Below are 11,036 nucleotides of genomic sequence, written 5' to 3'. Positions count from 1 at the left end.
TTGACCTACAGGAGAACCTTCACATTACTTAGCAATGAAGGCGCAGTAAGTACATTGGTGGCTCCAACACACTGACCCATTTGATGCACTGATAACTATGTCACGTCACTGTTGCGCGTCAAACCTGTGCCTATGAATAACCCAAAGTCTTGACTGTAACTGGAGGAGGAGTTGGATGGAGCTTTGCAACTTTGGAAGGAGAGGAAATAAATCATTTGGATTTCTTTTTTTAAAAAATTGCCAAATCAAATAACTGTGTTCGCGGTGACACGAATGCAGTAGAATTTAGATGTTCCGGAACCTGTTATCTGCCTTTCGATTATCCACATCACGGGGAAGGCAGGTGATAGGATCAGCTCTTGCCTCCCACTCGGCTGCTCCGAGTAAGTAGTTTTGCTTTCAATAATTTCGGTTGTTTGTTTCACAAGAATTCCAACGCTTGAATACCTGTTGATGTTCTTGTTTAACGTTTCATGGAGGTGGGGGTACGAGTGATCATCTCTGTTCCAACGATCCAACAAATGCCTCTCATTTGCCAATGTGCACCGACTGTACCAGCTCTAAATCAGCAATGAACCCAGTGTAAGTTGGTTGGTCGCTCCTACTCGTCTGCTAGTGGCCGGTCCCAACATGGCACTCACATACTGTTTGTTTGGAAAACCTGGAGGGGAGAAATAAATAATTCAGGCACCATCAATTAATATAGACATCGTGGAGCAATAACTCTGCGTATGGAAACAGTCATGTTTCCCTCTGCACTAATGGTGTACAAATTCCATATATCATCAATGTCAACACATCAGCTAAAAAGTATGAGTAAAAATGAAGAATTTTGGCGCAGTCTGAAACGTGATGTAACTGTGTTATTAGGATCAGCAGATTTGACTTAATTGTGTCATTTTTATTGATTTTTTTTGCTGATTTTTAGTACTCGCACAGCAATCATTTTGTTAGAGGGATACTTTAGCCAGACTGCCCTGCTCAATTTTACTGATATAAAAAGCACTGAATTTCTAAAGCCCGTTTGTACATCAGATATAATCCTTGCATTTGATATAGCGCTTTTCACGTCGGGAGGACGTCCCATAGATATAGAATTACAGACACTTTTGGGTCAACACTCTTGTAAGAAATTTGTCATGCCTTATCTTTGAAAAATGCCAATTTCACTTGTGTTAGAATTTTGTTCTTAAAATGTATTTCTCTTTCTGTGTTTGAGGTGGAAGGAAGACTTAAAATATTTTCACTTTTCTATGCAGCCAACTCCCATTTTTCCACAATGGGTTAGATTTCCCTCCTTCATCTTTTGCTGACAAACTTGATTTTCCAGCGTTAACTTGCTAACAGGCAAAGGTCATTTGGACCAGTAGGTATGTGCTCGCTTTTTTTTAAAAAAAAGAGCAATCCATTGAGTTGCACTCACCTGTCTTTCTCGCTGCCCCCCGCAGGTCATTCTTGTTTAGATATCTATGTTGTTCTCTCTTGAAAGCTAACACGGATTATGCTCATTGCATATTATGCATATTTGCTGTCTGAGAAAGTCAGCCTCCGTCAGTGACTTTCGGAAATTCACCACCAGGTGGAAGTACAGTGTATTTTTAGGAAGATTGAGATCAGGAACTCGGCGCGCAAAGGAACTTGTAATTTCACCACCCACTGTGCCGAAAAAAAAACAGTCACTCGCTTTTTAAAGAAATCTATTTCGTAAAAGCGAATTGAGGATGGAGCTCTGTTAAGTTTTGCGAACGCTCTGATCTTTGATCTCTCGAGTTTAAAACTATTTCTCTGTGATTTCGATCAAACGTTTTCTTTCCGTTCTCCACGATTCGATTATGTGAAAAGAATTCCACAGGGGGGCGCCCCGACTGCATTACAAGCTGCAGTACTGCAAGAGGAAACAGTCTGTTTAGTCTTTTTTTATTTGCAAATGATGAGTAGATGCAAGTCTAATGAACGCTGCTATTGAGTTGTACTCATTTATATCTCTCCCAGTTATTTTCTTCGAGGCGTTTAAGGTTTCACATTCTGTACAAGGGGACAGGGAGCAGGTGGCTGCTCTGAAGACTCAACCAATAACCAGTAGCTTTCAGGAACCAGGCAGCAGCTGTGCATCTTTTTTTTTCACCCTTCCTGTGGAGAAGCGCATTGCCTCCACCTGGCACTTTCCAAAAGAGTCTCAAACTTGCTGTGTAGGGCATGACAAGTGTAACCTGTACTTCACCTGTCCATCACTCGATTCCACACTGGCTACAGTGCACGTAATTACGACAGAGATTCAAAATATGGACAATAATTAAAGATACAGCTCCCCAAAGAGTGGCAAATAATCTCATTCAGCAGCAAAGAAAAACAGCAAGGGATCGGGTTGCTGTTGAATTTACAACTAAAAAAAATGAGATGGGAATAAAATAATCAATGCCTACAAGTACATAGAAATATAAATGTTATCCATGTGTAAAAACTAATCTCTGCACAATTATAATTTTTTGAGAATGTGTAGAAAAATATTCAATGTTTAATTTCCCATGTGTGTTTTTTTAAACATGCATCAAATTCTTCATATTACGAATTTAGGTGTAATTTGTAATGGAAATTTGTAACACTTAACATGAACGTGCAAGGTGAATTCTCTTTGGCCTTTGGATTCAGAGAAAGAGCAAATGCATGATAAGGAAGAGGATGTTTTGTTAGTTGAGATAGTTAATTATTGGCATGAAAGAGGGTGCTCCTGAGAGAAAGTGGACACACCTAATGTTTGAAGAAATAGAGCAATCACAGCTATTACCTTATGAGACATTTGTTTTACTTTTCAGAGTAGACCGGCTTTCTGAACTGGATGAGATAATGTTTCAAATGCATTGCTTCTTACTTGCCACTTTTAGTTTCATCAACACATAGTCTCGAAACATGCCCAGTCTCTACTGAAAGAAAATTACTGGCACTGACAGATTTACTGGTACGAACAGTTTTTCTGAATCTGTGAAATCATGTGAGCATCATGTAATCCTCACCTCCTCTCAAATTGTGCAGCAATCCTGCAGATAAATCAATCTTCAGTTTTACTTTTCTACTGCTGCCAACAAACCTGGCACTTACTCCTGCTCTCCCTTTGGAGGAAAACCTCAAAACATCTTGTCTGCTTTAGAATTAGCAAATGCAATTTTCAAGTGTAGATCAAGAATCTTAAGACTTTGTGTAAAGTTATTTGAAGTTTTCTTTTAGTTCCAAGTTACTGTTTCTTTATTGTGTCAACTTACTGCATCTTTAAAATATTCTTAAATTTAACTTGGATTTAATTAAAATTGACCTCTGAGTATCTGAAGGAATCAATATTTCCAGAGAGAATTATTGGAGGCATCAAATATAGATGCATTTTAGATATTTAAGAAAATAAGACTGCCCAGTAATTACTTTCAAGAAACGCGTTTCTATGATTTAAGGATAATTCAAGTAAACATTTGAATATGGCTTATCGCCAAATATGGAGAAATATCAAGGATGTGGATGCGCTTTGGGAGGACATTTAAAGGATTAAAGAGCATGTTTTGATTTCAAAGAACAAAGATGCTGAATTTACTTGGCAGTACTTGTTTACTGTACCCTCAGAACAAAATGAGACTTTGTAACAAAACTTGACTGGACATAACTTGTATCTATATCTGAATTTGTTTGCCTTTTAATTTACATAAATGACACTAGCTTAACAACAAATCAATAAAACCTAGTTATTTATAAATACAAAACCTTTTGTTAATTTTGTTTGTTATGTTTGCCTCTTTGTTATGCTTTCTTATGGGGTTCGCAACTGTTGCGTAGTACTTGTATTTTAAATACAATAACATTTTAAAACAGATACACTCATCAGAGAAATACAGATATTCATCCAACAAGCTTTTCCAGTACTGCCATCATCAGGAATTTTGTTGAGCTTTTTTTTATATGCAGTATGTTTTCCCGGATTTGCTTCACAAAATAGGATCACCCTACTTTTAAGTGTGGTTTGTGGTGTGGTTGGTTGGAGACATTCTCCTGAGGTGAAAGGAGCTAAATCAAATGGAAGGATTATTAATAATGTTAATCATATGTCACGCTCAGTCTGATTTTACCCCCTTCCCCTTAGTAGTTGCTGTCTTGGCTGAAATCACGAAGCATACAGTCAATTTTTGCCTACAAAATATACATAAAACACAAGAAATGCCAGACAAAAAAAACAAGACCAAGGTCCATCTGGTTCGCCTTCCACCTTCCTGGCAGTCGCATGCACATGTCCCGAACTATCTCTGTATTATTATCCCATAATATTATTCTCTAAAAGAAAACTATCTAATCTGCGTTTGGAGGAATCAACACTTCCTGCTTGAACTGTCTCACCAGGAATCCTGTTCCATAATAATAATAATCATAATAATAATCCTTGCATTTGATATAGCGCTTTTCACGTCGGGAGGACGGCCCAAAGCGCTTCACAGAACACACTGCAAAGTGAATTGACTGTATATTTGTGGGCGAACGCGGCAGCCAATTGCGCACAGCAATGTCCCACAGACAGTCGTAGATTGAAAATGACCAATTTATTATTGTTTTTGGTTTTTGGAGGGATTATTATTAGGCTCTGTGTGGAGTAAGGAAACTTGCCCAAGGTTTCGCCCTGACCTGCCTGGAATTGAACGCAGGTCTCTTCGCTTGCAAAGCGAGTGCTCTAACCACTGAGCTACAGGACTCCAATTCACTGCGTCGCTCCTCATAGTCCAGTCCCTCAATCCCAATTCCGGTGGCCCTCCTCTGCATTCCTCTCGATTTCTCCCGAATCCTTTTATTCTGCACGGCGGCGGCGGCAGCGGCGGCCAGAACCGCACGCGGTACTTGCCCCCAAGTCCGGTCTCTCCAGCCGTTTTACACGGTGGCGGGATTACCCCACGATTTCTGCTCGCTGTTCGGATCTCTCGTTACCCCCCCCACCCCGCCCCCCAATATCCGGTTGGCTTTCACTCACTGCCACGGACAGTCGGCGTGGCCGCGGCTCGATCGGGCGCCGCGCCAAGTGCGAGGGTTACTGTGATCAGGTGAAAACCTGCCATACAGCCAACGCTGTGCCTTCGTTTCGTTTCGGTTTGTTTCGCGGCTGTCGGGCGGGACGGTGCGTACCCCCACACACACACACACACCCCCCACCCCCCTCCCGAGTTCCCTGTCTCGTGCTCTCTGGTTGTGCCGTTGACAGACCGCCCCACTCCCCGCCCCGCCCACAAATTTTAAAACCGAGGCACGTGCGCACGTCGGCGCGCGATGTCAACCGTTTTTTTTGGAGAGAGAGAGAGAGAGAGACAGAGAGAGAGCGCGAGCGAGCGAGCGACCCGCCCACCCACCCAGGCCTCGTCTTTCAGCAGTGCGCACGCGTAGCCCAGACTCCACCCATTTCCCCTCCCTCCTCCCAATCAGGCTCACGCGCACCGAGGACGGTGCGTGCGTGCGTGCGTCACCGGACGTTGAGCCCCAGAACGTTGAGCGAGCGAGAGAGAAAAAAAAACCCGAGACGACGACGGCCGCTCGCAGCTCAGCTCAGCCAACGGCCACCGGGAAAGGGAGGGGGAAATGGGGCCGACTTTCGGCTCCTGCCGTCGGTGCGGGCGATTCCCCGGGCTCGCGGATCATTTCGCCGGACGTCGCAGATAACATTAGGGGGTTGGACAGCTGGTGGTGCCCGTGGCGTTGGCATTGGCGAGGGGAGGGGAGGGGAGGCTCCGTCAGAAAATAAGAAAAGGCTGTGGGATTGCAGAGGTGAGTTAAGCGGCGGCTGCGCGGCGCCGGGCTCGGGTACACACACACGGCCCCCCAGGGCTCGGGCTCGGGTACACACACACGGCCCCCCCAGGGCCGGGCTCGGGTACACACACACGGCCCCCCCAGGGCTCGGGCTCGGGTACACACACACGGCCCCCCAGGGCCCGGCTCGGGTACACACACACGGCCCCCAGGGCCCGGCTCGGGTACACACACACGGCCCCCCAGGGCCGGGCTCGGGTACACACACACGGCCCCCCAGGGCTGGGCTCGGGTACACACACACGGCCCCCCAGGGCCCGGCTCGGGTACACACACACGGCCCCCCAGGGCCGGGCTCGGGTACACACACACGGCCCCCCAGGGCCCGGCTCGGGTACACACACACGGCCCCCCAGGGCCGGGCTCGGGTACACACACACGGCCCCCCAGGGCCGGGCTCGGGTACACACACACGGCTCTCGGGCTCGGGTACACACACGGCCCCCCAGGGCCGGGCTCGGGCTCGGGTTCACACACTCAGGCTGTCGGGGCCGGGCACCGGCCGATTGTTTCCTCTGAAATACTTGAGAACAGACTTGGACGAGCTGTCGTCAAGCGGTGCCTCTGCCCCGTTTGCTTGTGTTGAGCGGAGCTTTTCTGGTGGAGGCGGTACTGCTGCTGACCAGAGTCCCAGCAGCTGATTGGAATCCATCCTGCGTGTCCTGTCTGTGTGGGACACTGGGTACCTATCTCTCTCTCTGTCTCGTCAGTGTGGGAGAGACTATTTTCTGTGTCTGTGAGAGAGAGAGGCACTGCCTCCCTCTTCTTCTGGGACTGCGCCTGTGCATATGTGTTTTTTTAAAAAAGAGTGCGCCTCTCTGTGTGTGACAAAAACTGCCTTCTCTGTCTGCGTGTGAGTGTGAGCACATCTAACTGCGTGTCAGAACGACTGTTCACCTCTCTAACCGTGAGAAAGAGCCTCTCCCGGTGTGAAAGGAAGTGTGAATGCGTGTGCGCGCAATAAATGCAATTTGTTTTTGTAGAGTGCGTGTGGATGTGTGGGGTGCACCTCGATGCGTCTGTGTGTCGTGATTGCCTGGCTGTCTAACTGAGATTCTGTCTAGACTTTGTTGGAGACTGAGAAAATCTATATTTGTCTGTCTCCCTTTGAGTGTGTGTGGGCTCAGCACGTTCATATTCTGTAAGTGCACAACTGTATGTGAACTTGAACTTGTATTGGCCTTTTTGCTTCTGCACATCTGAACACAAAAATGTATTTCTGTGTCAGATTCAATGAGGCTGCATTCCTGTACCAACTAGGGAAGGATGAGGGCATGTGCGTCTGCTGCATACAAGAGTATACTGTACTACATGTGTTTTGGTGTTACTATACCACCCAGTTTGTGATAGTCCTGGTCAAAGCAATTATATTTGTACTGAAGAATGAGACAAAACAAAGCTTGTGTCCACCCTCTTCAAGCTCAAACCACTCAGACTATCTATCTTATTTTGTCTTCCTTATCAGGATTTGGACACACCCATTACTCTTGCCTTTGTTAAGCTCCACAATGGGATCCCAGTACGTTAGCGAATTGACCAATATCCTTACTTCTGACCTTCACATTCCTTAATGGTCTTGCTCACTCCTTTCTAAATAATCTCATCCAACGCTATTCTCCAGTTTCATGCATTATGCCCTTCTGGTCTACGATGGTTCTTCACTTCCTGCTTCCCACTGGGGCTTAGCCTTTAGCCACAGCTGTCTGGATCTCTCGTAACCGTCTTTCCTCTTCCTTGGCTTCAAAGGCCTCTACAACAAACTTTTACTTTGTTTTCAACCAAACTCCTTTATTCTCCCATCTTTCTCCTAGCTTGGTACTACCTGTCAAATCCATCAAGTGGTTTGAGATGTTCATCCTACATGACAGGGCCTATATAAGTGCAAGTTGTATGTATGGTCCCAACTTTTACTGCTTTTCCCCAGTGAATAGAGAGACTTTACATTTTTCTTGAAGGTAATGCATCCAATGGTTAAATGTCCTGATTATCTGTACTGTCAGTATTGCTTGGCAAACATTGGAGGTTTCTATCAGTGTTGCACTTAGGATGCCTACCTTTAAAACAAGTCTCACAAGAGTGTGAGTTTGCTTATTGTAACAATGGTTGTCTGGGTTCTGGCACTAAAAATGCTTAGCAATTGTGGCTGAGCAGCCAGCTTCCTATGTGCATATGTAGGAATTGAGAAGTGATTGTCAACAGAAACCTGTTGAGCTTGAAGCAGGTCTGGCGACCTTTTTTGCGCAGAATGTTTTAACGCAGTGTTTAATTTTGTGAATCCAAAACACTTGAGTTTGCCCTGCACTTTGTGTTTCGCCCACAAATAAACGGTCAATTCACTTTACAGGATATTCTGTGAAGCGCTTTGAGATGTCTAGAAGATGTGAAAAGCGCAATATCAAATGCAGGGATTTATTACTGTTACTAGGCTGCTCAATCTGGTGAATAATATTATCAAGAGGTACTACTGTGTTAAAATGCATTTGTTTCTATTGTGTTACTGAATTTTCATCTTACCAGCTACATGTAAACAATGTAAATGGTGTGGCTAACATTTTACTCAGAAAGTATTTGGCTGCTTTATAGGCTTGAAGATATTCCTTCAATAAAATGATACGTAACAATGTTTTTTGTTTTTTATGGCTGAATTGTAAAGCAGCTTAGTTTACAGCTCGGTCTATGTCCTTCTTCAGGACCAATAATGATATCTTCAAAATTAGTTTTGGTTGCCTGAAGCAAACTAAAGTCTATTCCAATAACAGTAAAATTGTACAACTTTCTAAGGAAACTTGGGTAAATACTGCAGCTGATGCATTGTTTACTCTGGGATATTATCTGACAGCCTGGAAACTTTATACTATAGTTGAATTCCTGATCAGTCAAGATCATCAGTTTGTTTAATACATAGCTGTTTGGTTTTCTCATTGCTTGGAGACATACCATGAATTGGCAGCAGCACAATGTGATGGACATGTCAATTCAGGGGAGAAAAAGTTGTATCTTTTGCTAACTTTTCTGGCTCTGTGCCATCCTTGGGTGCATTAATCCCCGACTTCAGGCACTTGGCATTTTTAACTAATATGCAGTTGAGTCAGCCCTTTAAGTCACTTGCATACTGCAGGAGAAAAAATAGACAGTAATTTCATTGGGATTTGTTTCCTAAGAATTTGGGATTGAATTCTCAACTATTAGTTCTAAGTTCCAGTAATATCCTCATTGCTCTTCTCTGACTGCTTTTGCATTATTTATTATATCATGGAGTCCTGTAGCTCAGTGGTTAGAGCACTCGCTTTGCAAGTGAGAGACCTGAGTTCAATTCCAGGCAGGGCAAAACCTTGGGCAAGTTTCCTTACTCCACATGCCTAATAATAATCCCTCCAAAACCAAAAAACAATAATAAATTGGTCATTTTCAATCTACGACTGTTTGTGGAACATTGCTGTGTGCAATTGGCTGCCGCGTTCGCCCAGAAATATACAGTCAATTCACTTTACAGTGTGTTCTGTAAAGCGCTTTGGGACGTGAAAAGCGCTATATCAAATGGAAGGATTATTATTTATTATCATTTTGAAGGTAAAGTGCCCCAAACTGCATAAGGTCTTCTAAATGTGGCCTCACCAGTGATCTATACAACAGAAAATTTAATATGTTTTGATTAATGGTCAAATATCCTCAAGATAGTGTTTTATGAGCTGTCAGGGTTAACCTGCAGTCCATGACAGTATCAACCTGCATGGATGCACACTCTACTTTGCAGAACATAAGTATCGTGTTAGACTCCTAACTCTTTCAAACCCCTCATCCATTCTCTTTCCTGAAACATGTCTGCCTCTGCCATTATCTCTCCACTCAGTCCACCAAGACTCTCATCCATACCTTTATGACATCCAACTCTCTGCTCACCGGACTCCCCAGCTTTTCCCTCACTGAGTTGTAGACTATCCAGAACGTTACATCAGGGATGTCGCCGTTTGTCTGTGACCTCTCCTGCGAAAAGCCCAACAGACTGACTTCAAGGTCCTCGTTCTCATCCTTAAATCCCTTCACAGTCTCGAGCACCCAAACTCTGCGACCTCCAACTGATCTTGCCATTCCCTTTGCTCAGCGAGTTCCGGCCTTGTTTCTGACCCTCACCATCAGTGGGTGTTGTACAGCCATTCTGCTGCAGCTCGGCTCCCACCCCTGGCTTAGGTGCTCAACCTGCTGTGTGGGATGTTGGGTGAAAGGTGCTATATATAAATTGTAATGAGAGTTCTCTGGTCGTCAACCTATGCGTGATCATCAAACTGCTTGCTATGTCGAAGCTTCCACATTATTAAATATGTTTCAGCCTATGAGGGTGTTGAATTGTAATTTTGATGTTATGTGGTTTTGTGAAAAGGAAGATCTTGCGCCATTGTGCATTATTTTGCTTAAGAAAATGGTGTTGTATGACAGACTGATTTCTATTGGTTTATATAAACATTAAGTTAGATTTAAATGCATTGATCCTTGTAAATGTAGTGCTGATGAGTTCAACTCCAATTATATTGCAAAGCAATCTAAATCAATACAAATCTTGCGTAAAAAAAATTGAAAGCAATTTTATCATTATTGTACCAGGCAAAGTAAACGTAATAATGCTCACTTTTGCATTAGCATCAAAGCACCTCAAAGAGCTCGTAGATAATTGCTATCAAATTAGTAAATGTCAACCGTGCCTGTTTTATTTACAGCTGTTTTTATCCTGTCATCTCATGACATTTAATATTTCATAGTTAAATGTATAATCTAGGAGATCCATACGTTCTTCTTAAAAGGCTTCTTTTAAGGAAGTGCCTTTCTCCCTCTCTTTCAAAAATCTGTCCAAAAAGCTATCGCTTTAATTGTGCTTTCAGTCCCCTACCCTATCTCCCTCCCAGCTTGGGTTTTCCCTCTTTGTAAAGTGCTTTGAGACATTCTCCCTGATGAAAGGTACAACAAAAGTGCAAATTGTTAGGTTATTACCTCCCTCCTATGATGAACTGCTTTTTTGAGAAAAATCAAAAATGAAGAAAGGCAAGAACGCTTTGCGTTACATTACATTTCCACATGTAATTTAGTTCTGGTAAACTAATTGCATTAACTGAATGAAACCATCTTTGTGATTGATTAAAAAAAACAGCATTTTGATATAAATTTAAAATACATTATGAGATAAATATACAACATAATTCACACAATTTCACAGGGCTGTA

At 43.5% G+C, this 11,036-nt stretch overlaps 1 protein-coding gene across 1 annotated transcript in view; it reads left to right on the top strand.

Moving 5' to 3' along the window:
• The first annotated feature begins 5,574 nt into the window (after positions 1 to 5,574).
• The window catches only part of dlg5a (discs, large homolog 5a (Drosophila)), a 77,044-nt gene continuing 71,582 nt past the window's right edge, over positions 5,575 to 11,036 (top strand). The window contains exon 1 of the mRNA XM_042336737.1: positions 5,575 to 5,778. The gene's annotated coding sequence lies outside the window, so the exon portion shown is untranslated. The remainder of the gene's footprint in view (positions 5,779 to 11,036) is intronic.

The sequence above is a fragment of the Callorhinchus milii genome, unplaced genomic scaffold, assembly GCF_018977255.1.
Source record: "Callorhinchus milii isolate IMCB2004 unplaced genomic scaffold, IMCB_Cmil_1.0 Scaffold7, whole genome shotgun sequence".
In the NCBI taxonomy this organism is placed as follows: domain Eukaryota; kingdom Metazoa; phylum Chordata; class Chondrichthyes; order Chimaeriformes; family Callorhinchidae; genus Callorhinchus; species Callorhinchus milii.
The sequence above is the reverse complement of the archived record's forward strand: the minus strand, read 5'-3'. Positions and strand labels throughout refer to the sequence as shown.